At 43.6% G+C, this 21,152-nt stretch overlaps 1 long non-coding RNA gene across 1 annotated transcript in view; it reads left to right on the top strand.

The window, feature by feature from the left end:
* The window catches only part of LOC140624309 (uncharacterized), a 62,701-nt gene that overhangs the window by 31,705 nt on the left and 9,844 nt on the right, over positions 1-21,152 (top strand). Inside the window, exon 2 of the long non-coding RNA XR_012023801.1 lies at positions 14,361-14,466. This is a non-coding gene — a long non-coding RNA (uncharacterized lncRNA). The remainder of the gene's footprint in view (positions 1-14,360; positions 14,467-21,152) is intronic.

Raw genomic sequence — 21,152 nt, 5'->3', positions numbered from 1 at the left:
CGGGGTGGCTCACCGTGTGGAAAAGGAAGAAAAACTTTAAGAGCAACAGGTGAAATAGATGGCGAGGCTTGGGGCTTTTGTCAGGGGCCGGGGCCCTTCTGGGGCAGCTCACCAGGTCCTCGGTTCGGATGCAGCTGTGCTCAGCCATTGCTGAGGCGGTTGCACACGGGGGCTTCCTGGGCCAGCAGGTGCTCGTGGCTGCTGGGTAGACAGCTGCGCAGCTGAAACCCGGGGGGCCAGGACCACCATCTCGGGGGGCACTCGGGAAATTCGAACTCTCCAGAGCACCCCGGGCCTGCTGCGGTCTGCTGTGGCCTGCTGCCAGCCATCTGCCCTCCTGACGCCTCCCCAGGGTCCTGCAGGCCCATGACGTGCACTGGGGGAAAGCGTGTCCGGGGACCGTGTGAACTGCACCAGCTGTGTCAGCCCAGAGGAGGACCTTTCGGGCCTGACTGCAGCCGGCGACAGTCGTGCTGGTGGCATCCAGGGGCCTTGGCTTCCGGATCTGCTGCCATGTCTGAAAAAGGCCCATAGCTCTGGCTTCCCTCGGGGCCCCTGTCCGGCCCCAGAGGGCCAGGGCGGCCCCCAGGGAGTGAGTGACCCTCAGGAGCACGCTGGCACAGTCCTTTGATTCAGCTTGGTTGCATAAGCTTTGCAGGGAGGTACCTACCTCGCTCACAGAAACTCCAGCTCCACGACACAGTATTCAGATTGCCACCGTGTGGGGACCTCGCCTCCAGGCCCAGCTTCTCGGGAAGTAAAGGAGAGAAAAGTAACCACATTCTGGGCAGTCAGGTTAGGATCCTGCTATTCCAACAAGCCCTGGGTCGAGGCAGGTAGCGGCGGCCTGGGCGGCCAAGCCGGAAAACCTGACAGGTAGGTTGTTACCTCGCTGTGACCTCCCCTCCCCTCCTCTGCCTACCACCTAGGACCCGACAGAGGTGCTGGGGGCCGACAGAAGGCAGCTGGGGTCGAGCAGGAAGCTTTGGTGGCATCTGGGGTTCTGCGAGCCTGGGTTGCAGTCCTGCATCTGCCAAGAATAATCCCGGCTGATTCCATCATCTCTTAAGAGCCTCAGTTTCCCCACCTATAGGAATGGAACATTGCAGCAGGAGGGCTCCCGAACTGTGATGTGGTCTCCAAGGTGCTGTGTTGAAACAGTGTGAATGCCTCAGAAGGCAGCGATTATCAAAATATAAATCATGGTGACCAGAGCCACTGATGGTAATTAGAGTGTGTAGGCTCACAGGGAATGAATAAAATATGTTTGTTCTGTAGAACACCAGGCATCTGTTTATAAGTTTAGAAAGCAAAAACCGCAATGGTGTTTAAGATTGTTTTGTTAATGCATGCCTACAGCACAGCGTGCCCTGGAAACAGAGGCGCTGCATGAGGAGGAGAAACACGGGCGTGGCTTTTTATATACATTTTTTTTCTAACATTTTATTTACTGCATCCATTATTTTTTTTCAACAACTAAAAACAGCCTTCCAAACAGCTTTTATCTTTAAATTTACTTTATGGAGGTAGTCACGCTGCCTTTAGAAGAACTTTATTAGGCTGCACTTACTACATTATCTAGAAAATAATGCATTTATATGCCTATAGATCCACCTTCCCCCAAAACCACACAAAACAAAAAATATAGATGTCTGGTTTTGTCAGTCCCTATAAATAAAGGAGGCAGAGACAGTAAATATAGAAAGGTAGCATGTTACATTACCATAACACACCAGAAACCCAAGGTGAGGATAAAAGTGCTATTTATCAACCCACTGAGAGCTATGGTTCTATGGATTTTCATGTCTCCGGTGTTACTGGAGTTTAGATAATTCCAGAATTTGATTCTTTATCTTCGAACTTCATTTTCGGAAAGCATTTTAGTAAAGCTGAGAAATAGACTCCAGAAGGTAGGAGTGTGATGAGGAACAAAGATAAATGAGTGGACCGTGTCGAGTATCTCCGCTCCAAATAGCAGCAGAAGGTGGGGAAAGGTTCAGATTCAAAGGGAATCCAGTGTCAAGATTCTTATCACTTCCACATCAGTTGACTGGTTTGCAGCTCTTAGTCCTGGCAGCACCACGTGATTTCTGTCTAGTGTCTCTCCAAAAAATGCCATTCCAGTTGGACAGTTACAAAATAATAATAATAAAAGAACACTCACCGATCCTATTTTCAACCAACCATCTGGGTTTTCTAAGGGCTGATCTCACTGCTGTTTTTCCTTTGAGATGTGATGTCCCCTCCCACCCCCATTTGTCTGTGCTTTGGTCTCAAGAGGCCATTCTTCTTTGCTATCTCCCGCTTAAGATCTGTTCCATTCCAGGTCAGGAATTCATCTGATTTTAAACTACAAATTCATTGCAAATAAAACAGAAGTCTGAATGATAATATTTGCATTAACTGAATTTCTTTCCTCCTTAAAGGAGTATTCTTCTCGCTTTCTGTTTTTGATTTTTTCTTATGTCTGCATGCATGTGTTTACTGTCAGGTGTCTGTAGAAAACATAATCATGGCTTCTTGACATTAGAGTGAACCAGAGTGTTATTGGATGTGAAGAATATAACCTGTCTGCCTGCCTTCCTTCCTTCCTTCCTTCCTTCCTTCCTTCCTTCCTTCCTTCCTTCCTCTTTCTCTTGTTTTAATTCAAAAGTTTTCCAAAAATAGTCTGGGTTTCTAAGATTAATGGGAGACAGAGAAGTATCACTACCATTTACTGAGGGCTGCCCTATTCCAGGCCCTGCACTATGTGCTTTAAATGCTTCATTTCAGGGGCGCCCGGGTGGCTCAGTCGGTTAAGCATCTGCTGTGGGCTCAGGTCATGATCCCAGGGTCCCGGAGAGTCTGCTTCTCCCTCTCCCTCCGCCCCTCCCCCTGCTCGTGCTCTCATGCTCTCTCCCTCTCTCTCTCTCAAATAAATATATAAAATCTCAAAAAAAAAAAAAAAAGCTTCATCTCATTATCCCTCATGCCAGCCTCTGATGTAGGCACTGTTGTCTCCAGTGCGCAGATGAGGTGACTTGCTCAAGGTCATAGAGCTGGACGTCAAACAACACCTGAAATGGGTAGCAAGGTGGAGATTTTATACTCCACAGTTTAAAAGAGAAGTAGCTTCTTTATTTAAGAAAAATGGATCTTGTGTTGCTCTTAAGACACTCCTCAGCAGCTACTGGAAAAAAAATATTTTTGTCAATTAAGGGGAACTCGAAAGAAAATGGGTTGGATTGGAAAAGACTGCTTGAAATGAAAAGAGACAAAGCCACCTCAGCACATCAGACTTACACATAATAAGGAAAGTTACAGGGACGCCGGGGTGGCTCAGCGGTTGAGCGTCTGCCTTTGGCTCAGGGCGCGATCCTGGAGTCCCAGGATCGAGTCCCACATTGGGGTCCCTGCATGGAGCCTGCTTGTCCCTCTGCCTGTGTCTCTGCCTCTCTGTGTGTCTCTCATGAATAAATAAATAAATAATCTAAAAAGAAAAAAAAGAAAGAAAGTTACAGTTCCTGCGTATCTGAGTCCTGGTGTACTAATGCTGACTTGGGTACCTGGGTGATCGTCGGTAGAAACTGTGGGCAGGACTTTCTGGGAGAATGAGTCCCTACTTTCCTCCCCTACTCAAGCTCCCACCCCAGTGGGAGCCCCCAGGGCACCCTGTGCCTCTCACTTGCGGAGCCCAGTCCCCTTCTGATTCCTTCATGTGCAGCTGTCTTCCCAGCTGGGCTGGAGGCTCCAGGAGTGCTGGGGCGGTGTTTCTCCTTCAGCATCCAACAGCCTGCACACAGGACCTGAGACAAAGCAGCAAATGGAGGCCATGGGTCTTGGTTAACCACTTCTCTTCCAACCTTGAACACCAGCTGTATACTCACACTCCATCCTCCTCTACCCCACCATAGCTAGTCCTCTGTCTCCTCTTTAAGGCCATCTGGGCAGGGAATTCTGAGGTCTCGGGTAGCTGGAGCACGGCTTGGGGGGAGCGGAGGGAATGTCCAGAACAAGCTCTGTAGAGCTTGCCAGAGTCTAAGGGGGATGTTGCCAATACTTAAAAAACATTGTTGAATGAATGATTAACAATGAATATGCTGAAACAAAGTCACAGAGAGATGGCATTAAGCTGACCTCTCCGGGACCCTGAACAAGCCAGAGGCCCTACAGCCAGTGTCCCTGGAGGGGAGAACAGTCCGATGGGGGTGATGATAGACCCTGCGTGAGACACCTACTGTTGCTGTTATTTTTCATTACTTCCCTCTAACCTATAAGGGGACTCATTGCCCAGAAATTTCTTTTTTTGCCCAGAAATTTCTGTTCACCTGGGTGTCCAATAAGGAGATAATCACAGGCCTTCTCAGAAATGACTCCAACCAGTGGAAGTTGGACATCCTGAGAAATAACGGGACCCTCAGGTTCCCTCCCTCTTTGTCACCAGTCGTTTCTAGATCCCCGTGGCACTTCTAGCTCATTCCTGACAGTATATATAAAGTACAGATTACAAGTGAAATTGCAAGCGAGGTGAATTCCTGCCTGGGTCATGTTTACCCATTAGGGTCTATGGGCTAGAGGCCAATTAAACACATATAAGACCCCAACAAAATTTGCCAGACAAAAACAAAACGAAATCATCTCTCTTACAACTAGACCAGTGCCACCTGCAGTTTTGAGGGTAACATTCCGGGATGGTGTGAAAACAGGGAGTGCCGAGAGGATCTTCATGAAGCAGCAGAGGAAGTGCACGGAGATGAACCACTGCTTCCTTTATCTTAAGAACACAAGAAGGATTCTGAGAGAATCAGAATGTACCTCGCCTATAGGAGCAAAGCAAAAAGGGGTTCTATGTTCAATAGGCAGGAACTCCATTAAAAAAAAGAATTGACAATTACTTTAGAAGTCAGGAAGCCAATTTTAAAATCAATATATTGCTTGAGAAGGGTAACGTGATGTAGTGTCAAAGTAGGAAGCATTATCAAAGCTACATTCACTTTGCGCGGGTCCTTAAGTGGCCCTGGTCAATGCCGAACCGTTGAAAGAAAGGGGAGTCAGAGAGCAGCTTTACCACCTGACCTCAATCTTTGCACTAACCGAACCCTCCTATTCAAGACAAAGCCAAAAATCGGCTTTGAAACTGCTCTTAGACTTGCGTTTGCTTGGTTTTAGCCTCACCGTATAGGAACATCTCCTTCCAGGCCCTACCCGGGTCCCTAGAATAAATAGCCCAACTACAAACAGGAACCACCGCAGAACCGGGTCCCCTGCAGATTCTTGGTGGCTTGCAAAACACAGTCTGAATGCTATGACAAGGGAAGTGGCGAACAAAGGGAGATTTATTTTTTTTTAATATTTTTATTTATTTACTCATTAGAGACACACACACAGAGAGAGGCAGAGACACAGGCAGAGGGAGAAGCAGGCTCCGTGCAGGGAGCCCGACGTGGGACTCGATCCCGGGTCTCCAGGATCGCGCCCTGGGCTGAAGGTGGCACTAAACCGCTGAGCCGCCCGCCCCCCTTCCCCCTTGGGCTGCCCACAAAGGGAGATTTAAAGTAAAGTATATGAAACGAATTTTCATCATCTCCCCTTTAGCTTGTGAGAAACTCCGCATCAGCCACATATGTACATCGTTGAAGAATAATTTCAGCTTATTCAGCGCAAGGGGCAGAAGTATATTTGGTTTGTGGAAGAATTAACTGTCATTTGCAGTCTCGTTACCATGTTGAGGGGCTGCTGAGTAAAGTAACAGCCGACGGCTGGACTGGAACCTTGAGGAAGGAGCCAGGTTTCTTTTTTCGATGTTTGGTAGAAAGCCTTTTCCCATTCGTTTTAAATTACTTAGAAAAGCAAACATTTTGGTAAATGCTTCAGAGAGATTTATAGATGACCCTAAATGCAATCTACTTGGTGACTGACTCAATTTTAATTCCTTTGGTTCTTGGTTGCAGAAAGGCCAACGTTGTTACCACTTGCCTGGTCAAAGGTTACGCTTCCTGCCCTCCATCAACCCGGCTGGGACATCTGAGTGTTTTTAGATACTAGTCAGGTCACCTTCCAAGGGGAATCACTCACGCTAACCATCTGATTCAGGGGCCTCTGTAATGAATCCTGGTACCAGGTATGGAATTAGCCAGGCTCTAGCTTCCCTGGTTTAATGAAATGCGTGTTGGACGCCCATCCGTGTAAGACCTCAGGAAGCCAAGGTACCTGGGAGACAGGACGTTCGATTGCCATCCTTCCCTTTTTAAATTTAAATTTTAATTACATTTTCATTATACTTTTGGTGCGTGTGTGTTTGGGTGTGTGTAATACAGAGTTTTTGTGCTCACGTCGCAGGGAATTAGGAAACCCTGAGTGCCGCCGTGTTGGGTCATTGCTTCTCGGAGGAGGCCTCCCCCCACAGCTTTAATCATCCACTTGCAGTTCACCATGAATGCCCTCAGCAGTGACGTGGGCATGCTCTCCTGAGGTCCCCCGCATCAGAGGAAGCCCTACCGAGTGTTCACGGGAGCCAAGCACTGTCTTAAGGTCTTTATTTGCTGAAGACTGATAATTATTCTTTTTCATACACGAGGAAACAAAGATGCAGAGGAGGGACTTGGCTACGCTGGGGAGTGACAGGGCCAAAATTTGGAGCCAGGCCGCCTAGAACCTGTGCACTTAACCACATTCCAGATGGACAAAAGTGGGTCAGAGCAAAATAGTGAAGCCCTGGAAAGTTATTCTGGGAGTTCCAGAATCCTCTTTCTGCCTCTTTGCCAGAAGCACCCCTCTCCCTGGCCCTCAAACATTAACATGCTGGGCTCTAGCCACAGCGTCCACTCAGAGCAGAGATCTGCCAGCTTAAACTCAGGACCGTGTCCTAAACTCACGTTGTGCACGGATGTGGTACCTGTCATAGGTGTTCACTTGGGAGGCTGGCCAACCCAGCTCCTACCTCCTGGCCTCTGGAATTCGTTCAGATATGGGCCCACGACCCAACCTTGTCCAAAAAAAAAGGTCTGTTTTTTGAAGCCAAGTGAACAGAGACTGATTTTTCATGATGGACTTGAAACCAGGGAGGAGGAGCAACTGTACCATCATGGGCCTCATGGGGCCCGAGGAGGGACAATGACAGAGCAGAGGCTGCCTGAGAGCCAGAGCACGCTGGGTCCTGGGGGCGTCTTTAAGTCCAGCCCAGCTGCGTCCGGCGTGGGTTATAGCCTGGACTTCTGAGCTATGACCCATTTAATTCCCTTTCTGCTCGAGTAGTTTGCATTAGGCTTTCTGACAAGCCTCTTTCCGCTTCTGAACAATTTTTAAATTCTTTTTTAAAAAAAGATTTTATTTATTTACTCATGAGAGACACAGAGAGAGGCAGAGGGAGCAGCAGGTTCCCCACAGGGAGCCTGAAATAGGACTCGATCCCAGGACCCCAGGACCATGCCCTGAGCCGAGGGCAGACACTCAACCCCTGAGCCACCCAGGCATCCCCAATTTTAATATTCTAATTAGAAAATAAAGTCATTTTATTTTCATCTGATGAAAATAAAAACATTGTCCAGTGGCAGAGAAAAGCCACTGGGACCCTTTCAAGAAGCAAAGGGTGGGGTGGGTGCTATGATAGAACAGGTTGAGAGGCCAGGGAATTAATGTTGGGAAGTCACAACATTGGCACTTATTTTCTCCTCTAATGCCCCCAGCGAGCTTGCAAAGAAGGTAGCATTATCTTCAGTTCACAGAGGAGGAAACCGAGGCACAGGGAGGGTGAACCCATTTTCACACTGTTCGTAAGCGGTTGATCTGGCCTTCGAACGCAGGCCCGTCTGGCTCGGGAGGCCTCAGCTGACCTTCTGCCGTTCGGAGTAGACCACGGAGTGCTGTGTGAAGCAAGGGCCCGGGGAGCGAAATGGGCCAAGGGGCCCCTCATTCCACGTGCCTTGGTCATCTTCAAAGTGCTCAACACACCGTCTTGTTTGCTGAGCCAGGGGGCAGGGCAGTGGATGTCATCTCCAAATCTTAGAGGCTGGCTGCTGCCATTAGGGTAGGTAGGATTGGGGCGATTGCTTTGGTTGTGGGGAACGAGGAAAGATGAACATGAAAATGTGATGTGTTCAAAGCTTTCATTTGCTGGGGCCAGAGAGGACACAGAAGAGACACTGTGGGCTCAACATGGTTTTTCTTTTTTTTTTTTTTAATTTTTTTAATTTTTTAAATTTTTGGCCCGGGTTGAGTCCGAAATGCCACTTTTGCCAGGGTAATGAGTGAGTCGAGCGCTTTGGTAAGTTGGGGGAGGAAAAGAAAAATGATAGTGAGGCAGCTATTTGTTGAACAACATTTTAAATGTACCATGAGTACAGTTATGTACTAAGTGCTTTTGAGAACATCAGATGAAAGGGAAAGTTATTGAGGAAGCCAAGATGCACAAAACTGTGGAGCAATTAAATAGCAACACCTGAACAGAGAGTATAGAAATGCATGTAGGCGTGTGTTCAGAGTACATCACGGCTGACGGGAGTGATCATGAGTTCAATGGGGCTGGGCGAAAGTAGCTTTTTGGATCTCTCTCTCTCTCTCTTTTTTTAAAGATTCATTTACTCACTTGATTGAGAGAGAAGAGAGGGAGAGGGAGAGAGAATCCCAAACAGACTGCATGCTAAGTGCGGAGCCTGACTGGGGGCTCAATCCCGTGACCCCCAGATCTCCACCCCGAGATTATGACCCGAGCCAAAGCCAAGAGTTGGACGCTCAACTGACTGGGGTATCCCAGCTTTTTGGATCTCTTAAGTTTTGAGCCAAGCTTCGAAGAATTAACCTGATCAGTAGGAGGGGGTGGGGAGGATGTATTTTGGTGAAAGCAACAGGATGGCCAAATGGAGGTGTCACTCGATTCTGCTGAACAAGAAGGAGGCATGTCTGGGTTCCTGGAGTAGGGGCAGTGGAAACTGGGTTTGGATCTACACAGATTTACACTGTTCCTTGATGAAAAGCTGACTGGGAAAGGAGGCCCGTCATGGAGTTGTGAACCACAGAGAAGGTGTGGGCGCGGCTCCGCACTGCTCCAAAGAAATGGGGATGACTTCCTGGCTTTGTTGCCCAAGGACAGTGTGTTACACTGGTACGTGAATCGGACCCAGTTTGATTCATCTTCCCTTGGGGTGTGCCACTCTGGGAGGACTGATGCATATTTATTGAATGACTAGGTGAAGGAAGGAAGGAAGGAAGGAAGGAAGGAAGGAAGGAAGGAAGGAAGGAAAGAAGGAAGGAAGGAAGGAAGGGTGGAAGGGAGGAAGGGAGGGAGGGAGGAAGAAAGGGAGAGAGGGAGGAAGAGAGGAAGGAAAAAAGGAAGCCTGACCAAACTGCTTCAGAAGCAGGGGCAAGATAATAGGTATTGATCAATGGCTGGAAGCTGTGGAGAGTTCAAGATTGAACGGAGTAGAGCCATTTTTCTCTACAAAGGCGAAGTCATTACGTGGGAACTGTGGTTTCTTTTTGTGGTGGCACACGTGGAAGTCCAACTGGAGAGGATGGATCTTTCTGACTGCCGTGGATGTCCTGGTTACTCCAGGTCTTCGGCTTGCCCACCCATCCATAGTCACGTCCTCACTGCTCCCTGGCTTCCCTCTCACGGAAAGAAGACACATCAGGGGCTGAACACCAGGGGCCTTGCTCCCTGTGGACAAACTGGCTGCGGTGAGGAGTCCCTTGGCGTGGGACACCTGAGTAGCTTCTCCCCGCTTCCCAGCCCCGGCAGCTTTTGCCCTAACCTACTTAGGAGTCTTTTGCAGACTTGCCTTCTCTCTTCAAAGGGGAGCTTGCTTTTCTTCAAACATGTTCTAATACACCTGAACAAATCAATTAAAAGAAAAAGCCATCTCGCGGTTTTCCGACAGATTCTGTGACTTTATAGAGGTTGAATCTCCTGGTATACACATCCTAAATCAAAGACTCTTCCCTCCCCTCCCCTCATCTTTCCTCCATCCTCCCAGTGCAGGAAATTGTTCTGGTAAGTGGAGTCCTCTGATCCTTCCCCAGGCCGATGGCTCTGTGCACGGGCCTCCGCACTGCTCCAGTGATCCCAGGAAATGGAATTCCTTTCCCAAGCTGGAGGCCCCAAATTTACCTCTTTTTTCTTGCATTACTTCATGGGTAGATAATCTGAGTTAATTCCTTCAGGGTTCTTATGCATTTAGCCTTTGCCTCTTAATTCGGCTGCTGTTCTCCAGCTCAATACCCAAGGCAAATTTCCTAAGCTCATTCCAGTGCGGATCCTTATTTTCTTGCATTAAGATAGAGTTGCATTAGCCTGCAGTCTCTTTAGGGGAGGTTCTGATGAATACGTGTTTTTCTTCTGTATTCAACAGTTGACTGTCACTCTTTTATAATGCCAACGCCTTCCTAATTGAGCTTTTCCAAATGAACCTTTGCTTTCTATTTCTTCTGGCTCACTTTGGGGGAAAGAACTCTTCTCAGTGTTTAGGGGTAAGGATGCTTAGACCAGGGAGTAAAAACAAAATACTACTTTTCCATTTTCCTTGTCTTTTGGGAAATCAAGCAATTTGGCTGCCAGAAACAGCTTCTTCTATAAATCAGTTCATTAGGCCCTTAATTTCTGTGACATTTGTCTTCTTGACTTAATTGTAAACTTTGAATGTGGGGACTGATTCTTCTTTTCTTTCCTTCTCTTCCACACTCTGAGCTAACTTCAGCATTGGGTTCTCCTCATCATGAGGGGGCACTCCACATGTGTAGGGGGCGCCCAGGTTGAGGTGCTAATTCCTGTGGTGTTTGGTGTGTTGAAATTAAAGTCTTAAAATTAAAGCATTTAAAAAATGTATTTGTGCCAAATATGGAATGTGTTGGTATGGTCACTATAATTAGGGTATATTTTTTAAAGATCTATTTATTTATTTGAGAGAGAGAGAGAATGTACGAGAGGGAGGGAGAGACAGAGAAAGAGAATCTTCAAGCAGATTCCCCACTGAGTGCAGAGCCCAAGGTGGGGCTTGATCTTACAGCCCATGAGATCATGGGTCAAAACCAAGGGTCGGTTGCTTAACCGACTGAGCCACCCAGGCGCCCCTATAATTAGGATATTTTTGACCACAAATGTCAGAAAACTTAATTTATAGTAATGTCAACAATAAGTGAGATATTCCCAGGACATTTGCAATCCCCCCCCCTTTTTTTTTGGTCCAAATTATTAACACTACCCTTTTCATTCTCAAAAGTGTCCGGAGTTAGACAATAGAGTATATGGTCATCCACATTGGTGTTCAGTGGCTGCTGTACCATTACTACAAGCTTGGTGTCTTAAAACACACAGTTCTGTAAGAAGTCTGACACAGTCTCACTGGGCTAAAGTCAAGGTGTCAGCAGGCTTGCATTCCTTCTGGAGGCTCTGGGTGAAGAATATATTTCCTTGCTTTTTCCGGCTCCTAGAGGCTGCCTACGTTCTTTAGCTTGTGGCCCCATCCTCCAGCGATGTCCTCCTGAGTCCTTCTTACACTGCCATCTCCTGGTCCTCTCTCTGATTCCCTCTCCCCAATAATCCAAGGTAATCACCCTATTTTAAGGTTGTCAGTGGACTAGCAACCTTGATGCCATCTTTGACCTTAATTCCTCCTCCCTTGCCATGTAAACTAACGTATTCACAGGAGCCAGGGAGCAGGTGTAGACACCTTTGGGGGGGCCATTGTCCAGCCTACACAACATTCTACCCACCAAGGGCTTTATCATCATGCATAACAGGAAGTGCAGTGGCAGAGTGGCTCCCGGAGGGTAAATTCACAGCTTTGTCACAGGACTGTGGACCCAGAGTCTCACGTCTTTCTACTGAGCCGTCTTCGTCAGGCCAGCTTGTCTTTGGTTTTGGGTGTGAGGTGGCTGCCATATTCCCAGACACCGTGCAGACACCACTGCAACCAGGAGTGTTAGGAGGCTTTTTGTTCTCATGCATATCTCTACCAGTGAGGAAAAACTTTTGAGAAGTCCCACTTGTGTCTTACTGGTCAGGACTGGGGTACACCACAGATCACCTCTGAAGACATGGCTGCGGGAGAGAAAAAGCCAGGGTGAGTGGGGTTTCCGAGGGGAGGGCCCAGCTAATGGCTTTGGAGCCAGCAACCAGCAGTGTCCCTGCACTCCCAGAAAGGCTGGAATAGTGTCCATGACTCGTGTGTCCAGGCACTGCATGCTGGGACGGGGGACTTTGAGCCCCTAAGGCACTCTTCTGATATCTCCTAGTTTTCTGTTCATGCAGTTCTTTGGGATTGTGAAGTGGATTATAATTTCGTTTAGGGTAGCTGTTCCAGAGATCTCGAGACATGGCAAGAGTTTTCTGTTTCTCACAGTTGACAGAAGTAGACACTACAAAGCAAAATGGCACTCCTAGGAGGGTCTGGACTGAACCCCTAGGGTCCATCTTCTGCTTGCACCTAGGCCTCACTGTGGCTACTTTAAACATCCTAGTCCTGCTTTATGAGCCTGCCTAGAATGGGAAGGTATGTGTAATTCTAAGGTACTAAAGCAGAGCTTGTCAGCATATTTTGCTATTTTGTAATAATCTTGCAAGTTTTCTGTTTTAGCCATGCTCAAAACTTCAGTAAATATAGTAGCTAATCATCGTGTGCACCTCGGTGAGCTGATATAATGGTATTGATGGCCACAGCTGCACCGTACAGAGTAGTACATTCCAGTACATGAATGAACGGGCTTTACGGCCCTGTCATTATTACCGGCAGCAGGACTATAAGGTAGAGCACGAGAAGTCACAAGCAATAAAAAGCACATTGCTTCATGTCCAAGTGAAATGACACGCCAGCTCGGGTAAATGCCCAAGAATAACACAGAGTAGCTCTTCACCCCTTGAGGACCCCGGCTGTTGATACCATAAAAAAAACTGAGACGGTTAGAATGGAGTAGTGGCAACTGGTATTGAGGCGTCCCATCCTGATTCTTCCCCTGCTGTGGATGAGAGTATGGGTTTCTCAGATTGTTCTCTGGGAAAAATTGGTTTAAAGAATGAATATGCTATTTCCTTATTACATCAAATTATTATCTTCATGTCAACTCATTCATTTAATCATAAGTGTTTATTGAGTTCCTACTATGTGCCGGCTGCCATTCCAGGCTCTCGGGATGAGAGATCAGTGAACCAAACAAATACCCCTTGGGTCGTAGAACTTATATTCCCATGGGAGGCTGACAAATGGTAAATATAGCAAACCAGTGAATTGCATGGAATGTTTAGAAGGTGAGAAATGTCCTGGGAAAAGAAAGGGTTAAGCAGGTTCAAAGGGATCAGAAATGTGAGAAGAGCAGTTGGAGAGGATGGTTAGGTTCACAATTTTGAATAAAGTGGACAGAGGATGTGTCATGGGACAGATGATGTGTCATGGGACAGATGATGTTTAGGCAAACAATTGGCGGTGAGGGAGCTAGCCATACAGACAAGACAAATATAAACCCAACTGGATCTCTTTCTGTGATATCCCCCCTCACCCTTAAAGTCTTTCAAAGTCTTCTCTTAGCTCTTGCAGGAAGGTCTAAACCCTTTAACAGGATTTCAGACAATTTCTTCTTCTCTGGAAACTTACCTCGTTCATCTCTTTCCCCAGCCCTTACATTACTCCAACCATACTGGGGGGCCTTCTGTGCCTTGAGAGCCCACTCTCTGCCACCTGAGGCCTCCTCCCTGGAGGTTCATTGTGGCTGACATTTTGGTGTTTTCTTACCCTCCAGGTCTCAGCTGAAATGTTGGCTTTTCAGAGAGGCCTTCCTGGACTCAGGAAGTCTAAGGTGCCAGCCCTCAGTTACACTACCGTATCACCTATTGATTCTATCATAATCTGACATTGTCCTGTTTTTATATTGTTAACTGTCTTTCTCCTTTAGAGTGTAAGAGCCATGCAAGGGCCATACACACGGGAAGTGACATTATCCACCTCGTTCCTTATTTTATCTCTAAAATTTAGCCCATAGAAAGCACCCACTATAGTCTGTTAAGTGAACAGATGCACACATGCTTGGGAGTATGAAGCCTGAAGACCTGTTGGTCTGTAGTAATTTAAGTCTTACAGAATATTCACTGACCCGCCTATCCCTAGCATCTCTCTCTCTCTCTCTCTCTCTCTCTCTCTCTCTCTCACACACACACACACACACACACACACACGACATAAGTAACACATTTGTGCTGCAGGAGAGTTAAGCTGTGCCACTCTGCTTCTTCCTACCAAGAGACACACCGTTAGCTAGACTGAAGGTGGGTAATGGGTTTATAGATAGATCAACCTCAGGACATCCTGTAAGTGACTGATATGATAGCTGTTTGATAGAGCACTTGCTCCATAGCGGATTAAATTAGAAAGTGAAATGATCATTCACTGTTATTTCAGAGACTATCATCTATCTATCTATCGGAGAGATTCTGAACCAGAATCTTGTCAAGCCTTGGTGCTGCTCCCAACAAAACTGAGAATAACTGGACGTTAGCACAACTAGGTAGGTAGCCTCTCATAGAGCCTGTAGTTCCACAGCTACAGGTGGTACCATCTGCTTAATTTCCACTGTTTTCAAGACAGCTGTTCTGGCAATATGTTTTGCTCTGCGGAAATGAGGTGAAAGAAACAAAGAAAAGCAAAAGATGGGGGCTCTTTCCGTGGGTTTATTTTCCTCCAGTTTCTTTAGAAAACAAATCGAATGTGACTGGTCCACAGAAGGCGTTCTACAAGCAGAAAGCCTGTGGGGTTAGAGGATGTGAATACTTTAAAGACCTTCTATAAAGATTGTTTAAGGATTGCATGGATGGGTGGGTGAATAAATGAAATAAAGATGGCAGATAGGCTTTCTTTGGGAGGCAGCATATTGTAATAGGAAACTCTGGAGCTTATGATTGCTTCATGACGTGCCTAACACTGGAAGAATTTAGGGGAATTAGCATAACCTCTGAAGAAGACCCTTGCATTTTGTAAAAACATGTGAAAAAGCAACTTTCATCTGTAGGTTCAAATAAGAATGGTATGTCTAACTTTTCACCTATCCACTAGCAAAGATGAAAAGTAACAATGGTCACAGTAAGGGTGTTGTGACATAAACCTCAGTCACTGCTGCTGTGAACTCATACAACCTTCCCAGAAAGAGATTTGGTGAAATATAACAAGAGTCTTAACATTTTTCATACCTTTTATTAAAATGATTTATATTTTAATTGATTTTCTTGCAGAGGATTATTTGTGTATAGAGAGGTTTATGGCAGTGCTTTTTGTTAATAGTGAAAAACTGGTAGCGTTCAAGTATATATTAGAATGGTTACCTAACTGTATGGAACGTGTATATAATAGTGTATTATGCTACCATTAAAACTTATGAGCATGATGTAATGTGAAATAAAAAACCAGGACATGAAATTATATATGGACTATGAATTCAACCATGAGAAAGAAAATATGCTGGAAAACCACTGGAAAGAAATTTGTGAAAATATTGAGTGATTGCCTCTGGATGGTGGAATTATAGACTTTTTTCCTCTAAATAATGTTTTTCCCCCTACTTTCCATATCTTCCTCAACAAGTATGGGCTATTTTGATCCTCATAAAGAAAGGTCTTCATAAAAACTTTGGAGGCAGAACTGAATTTTAGTTAATTAATTAAGTAATTAATTCTGAATTTTAATTTAGGTTCTACTATGTAATGTTGGTGTGTTATTTTGGTATGACGTTTGGTCAATTATTCACTGTCTCTAAGCCTCAATTTATCATCAGTAAAATGAAGAAGATAGATTCCAGCTTGCAGGTTGCTATGATGCCTAACCAAGATGTTCTATTTAAGGAGGTTGGCAGAAATGCTGGCATGCTCTTGAAAGTAAATGGTACTTACAATAATTGTTGCTTGGGGGTTCAAGGTGATTGCAAGATGATTGAAGTATTTTTTTAACCTCTCACCAATTAATATTTTATTTTTTATTGCCCAGTCAACATTTTACAGAAAAAAATGAATTGTTTAATGTTAAGCTCTAGTTACATAGATGTCTTCTTTGATACTTTTCAATAGAGACTTACATTTTACATAAATATCATCAATAAACAGAATAATTTGTGTTCTATTTAATATTTTGGGGTCTCAAACATTTTTGCACGTAACTTTACATATATCAGTATTATTTAATAGCTACTTAAAATCTATGATAGCAACAATACACCAAATTTTATTTATCCACTTCCTAATTGTGGGATTTTTTTTAACCTATTGTACAAGTAGATTTTTTTCTTTTAAATGTTTTCTTGGGCATATGCTACTCAAAGTAAGTTACTGTGTTAAAAGATCGATTACAGAGTTTTTGTATTCTTCTAAACAACTTTTTAAAAAGACTAATATGCAATGCTATTGGTATGAGGGTACAAGCAATTAAAAATTTATTTGCTAATATAATAGCATGAACTAGGTCATGGTTGTTCAGTTTGCATTTTTAATCTTAGGAAATCTGAATATTATTGTAAGCATTGACTTTTATTTGTATCTTCTAATCTGTTTTCTGTCCTTTTGTTAATTTTTTTAGTAAAAAGTGGAAAGCATCCACTTTTGGATTTGCATCCGTTTTTAAAAATATTAAACATTTTATTCATGTGTAATCAAATAAATTTATTACATCTTATCTTTTGTTTTCCTTCTATTTTGGATACACTTTTCATTTTCCCTTTGCTGCTCCCATATACCTTGTCAATAATGTTTCTCAATTGCTATACAGTTCCTTTGTACCACTATTGGGATGAGAATTGTAGTCTTTTCATTTTTACTTTTTATTGTTTTATCATATGTAAAGTGAATTTAATTTCTTTTTCCATGTGGATATCCAGCTGATCTTTCCACCAGCAGTTATTAAATATTCATTTCTTTCCAATCGATTTATTAAAGTTTCTATTCAGCATCATAGACTATTTAGAAACATTGCTTAATAAGGCAAGAGTATTTCCATAAGAGTTTTTTTTTAATACTAAGAAGATAAGTTTATCATTAGAAATGCCTCTTTTATACATGAAAAAAGAAATTATTTCCCAAGGCTCTCAAGTGATCATTTGAATGGCAGAAGACAAGTTGGAATATAGCAGAAAAGCTACGAGTTCCAACCAGGATATTCTTAGAGATATCAAGCATCGTGTGTAATCTGTTGTATAGAGTTTACATGTAATCTATTTTTATGTAATTTTAAAAATGCATGATTTCGATTACAGATTATTTTCAGATAATTACATGGTTTAGAGACAGAGTGTGCACTATTGATACAGAGGAACCTTTGCTAGTGCCTAATTTCTTACCAGATAAGTGAAAGCTCCTGCATATGGCTTCACAACATTGAGTTCCAACTTCCCACTCTCTCCTGTGATGTCCCCACTATAGCCCCATGTTCATGATTCCTGGCCCTGGTGCCTCTCTCTTTTATACTTTGCCCAAGAACTCTTTCCAGACAGGGTCCCTATGTTGTTTAAGATACTGGTTTGGATAGTTGTGCCTAAAATATGGGGCACCTGGGTGGCTCGGTTAGGTGTCTGCCTTTGGCTTAGGGCATGATCTCCTGATCATGGAGTCAAGCCCCACCTCTGGCTCTCTTCTCTCTCTCTCTTTTTTAAAGATTTATTTATTCATTATAGACAGAGAGAGAGAGAGAGAGAGAGAGAGAGAGGCAGAGACACAGGAGGAGGGAGAAGCAGGCTCCATGCCGGGAGCCCGACGTGGGACTCGATCCTGGGACTCCAGGATCGCGCCCTGGGCCAAAGGCAGGTGCCAAACCACTGAGCCACCCAGGGATCTGGCTCTCTTCTCAATGGGGTGTCTGCTTCTCCTTCTCTCTCTCCCTCTGCTCCTCCCTGCCTGCTTGTGCACTCTCTCACTCTCTTTCATAAATAAATAAATAAATAAATAAATAAATAAATAAATAAATAATAAAATCTTTAAATATATATATATAATTGTGCCTGAAACAAAGGGGAAGGTTTATTTCTATTTCACATAAAAGTCTGAGCTGGTGGACAGGCTTGAAATAGGCTGTGTTGTCCCATTGGATCACTTAGGGCCCAGGTACTCTCTTGTTGCTCTGCCGTCCTCTGGGATTTGTCCTTGTCCACATGGTCTGGGTAGGTACCCACACCTGCATCTCAGCCCACGGGAAGGGCCAAAGTAGGCAATAGGTAACAAGGAGCTTCTTTTTAAGCATGTAATCCAGAACTGCAAACATCACATCTGCTCCCTTCAGAATTTAGTACCATGGTCCTAATTAGTAGGAAGGGAGGCGGGAAATAGCATCTCTAGTGACATTGTACTCAGTTGCAACCTAAAGTGGAGATAGGGGATGGGGAGTGTATCCTATTATGAAAAGATGGAGAGAATGGATGATGGGGTTTTCTCTTTCTCTGTGATGTTTTTCCTGAGCAACTTGGGCAGAATTAGTTTTTCTGTCTTCTGGGTCCCATATTTGTGATAGATAATTTTGTGCATCTCTCTCTCCCTTGAGTCTTTGCTCTCCTTGAGGTCAAATGTAATGTTTCCTTCTTGAGATTTACTTTCTTTGATACTTACATAGATACTAGTTTTATTTTTCAGTGTCAGACGTTATCTATCACATTGACCTCTCACTTGGCAGATAAAACTGTGACACTTTTACCTTCCTCCCACAAGGCACACACCCTCCCTATGTCCTCATCCGCTCAGTATTGTTATACAGTAATTTTATTTATGTCAATATTTGTGCTGTGTTTAAATAACTATGACTATGTAGATGCGATTCATGCAGTGAGCCACGTAGTATGATCAGGAACTTTTTCTATCTTGCACAATATTTTATTTTCCCTAGAGTTTTGTAATTGTTTAAGAAAATTATTGTAATTTACTATCTATGTCCTTAGCACTGAATTCAATCCAAACTCTGCTGAAATTGCGCAAATCTCCTTTCAATATGTTCAAACACCGTAAGCACAAATTGCATCTTCTTGAAGGAAACAAGCCTTTTGTCGTGCTCCGATTGGGGCTGTTTGTTTTCTGTGCTTTTTGTGGCAGTTCAAGTCTACTGTATGGATATACCCCTAAATGTTTTTGGTTAGTCATCTATATCACTAAAAGATTTTTTTGAGCATTTATCGTGCTATATGTATATACTTAGGATATTTGTACTACAGTACTAATATCTTTTACACATTGTAAAATGACACAAACATCTAGATGTTAAGAATAGAGATTAAAAAAACAAATATAATCTGTTTTCTTTTTGCATTCCAATGCATCATCCTGATCAGTCTGTGAATCTACACACTTGGTGGTCATTATACTTTGCCACTTGGATGTACTCACCACTTGGCTATACCTCATGGTGTTTCCAAGGTGACTCATTCTCTTTCCCTTATTTTCAGCTCCTTCTCCTTGTCTTTCTGTGCATTAAATTAGTTTTTTCCACTCAATTAGGCCAGGTTACTAAGAATTAGCTTCAGTCCTCTCTTTCTTAATCCTTACAAACAATCTCCAATCCAAAAATATTTCTTGGATTCATGCAAAAGGTTGCCCATCATTACCTCTTTGTGTACACAGTGTATTCATTCATTCACACTTACTAGTTTTTGGATCAACTATGAAAAATTATTTTTTCCCCCAGGAAGTCATCTGTTTTCTTTAGGTTTTCAAATGTGTCACTATAAGTTTTATGTTATATTCTATGATAGCCCTTTTAGCCTTTCCAGATCTTGTTATTATGCCTCCCTTTTCAGGGAGTAAAATTTCAGTAAAATTTTCCTAATTTTACTGTTTTTCTCTTTTTTCCTTAATCAAGCTTGGGAGGGATTTACCTATTCTATTAGTCTTTTCAAAGAACTAGTTTTCAAATTTATGTAGTTTTGTTTTCTCTTCTACTAATTTCAGCTTTAATCCCCCTAAGGCGTAGTTTAGGTCACATTACTCCTTTCTTGGTAAGCCCTCAATGGCTCCCCATGGCCCTCTGAATTAAGTACGCACTCTTTAGACAGGTTCTCTTGGCTGTCAGGAGATGTGTATTGAATGGAGCTCTTTCTCCATTGTGAAAAAAGGAGAGCTATAGTTGTGTGGAGAAGAAAACCATGTCTGCACACCAGCCCGTAATCTGTTTAGCTATGTTATACAACTCCTTTTATGTTTAACATCAGGGGCAGATCCCTGACCTCTGGCAAGGTTGTGAAATAGACCTTGCTTTCCTGAAAGTTGGGGATATAAATAATATTTATATATAAGGTCTGCAATACCATAGGATCAGTTTCATGAGCTGTAATTAAATAGGACTCTTGCTATAAATTCTTTAGTTCTTGATGGCATGCAACAGCTGGTGACCTTAGTTTTTTAATAGTGTTTTTCAGGGGAGGAGGAAAGAAAAAGAGAGGGTCATTAATATGGTCTAGCCTCTGAGATTTTTGTGAATATTTTGATCTAGTACATACCTCCACTCACTAAGTGAAAGACATCTGTTTCTTCTGTCTGCAGCAATTGGTGTTAGCATTGAAAGTAGCCTGACTGAATGGATCATCCCACTCATGTCTATCCATTTGCTGTGGAGGCAATATTTATCACTTTTGGTGGACTTAGCCGATTGAGCTGATCTTTTCTTTTACTCCTCCCAGAGTCACAATTCTCAAAAAAACTGATGCAGCTGATTGATCTGAGATCTCCTTTTACTTTCTATGGGAAAAAACCACCAGCAGCTGCCAAAAAATAGCCATAGTTAGGAGACTATGGCAGGGGGCCTTGTGAGTTTTCCTGAAGGTGTTGCATGAGAAGGCCACGGCCATGATCACTTCCTCGATGCTTTCCTGCACTGATTGTGTTTTAAGGCTCATTATAAATTGCTAGACATGGCAGTTAAGCAGTGGTCTAAGACATTGAGGAGATTTATTGACATGAATGTGATAGAAAGCATGTATGAATTCATGTGTAATTTGTACCTGAAGGTTTTATGTGTGATGGATTACTCTGTGGTGATTTTGGAAGATGGATATGTGGGGCAAAGTTCCTAGCTAGTAGAATATGGAGATAAAATATTATTTTATTTCATAAATATTATTTTATTTAGTATTCATTTCAGACTTTAAAAATTAAATATTTTTATTCGATTAGTTTCTGATCACACATTTTATAGAGATTCAGGATAAAAATTCAGGTTAAAAAAAGATGAAAGTCAAAT

Source organism: Canis lupus, chromosome 34 (genome assembly GCF_048164855.1).
Source record: "Canis lupus baileyi chromosome 34, mCanLup2.hap1, whole genome shotgun sequence".
In the NCBI taxonomy this organism is placed as follows: Eukaryota; Metazoa; Chordata; class Mammalia; order Carnivora; family Canidae; genus Canis; species Canis lupus.
This window is presented reverse-complemented; position numbering and strand designations above follow the sequence as displayed.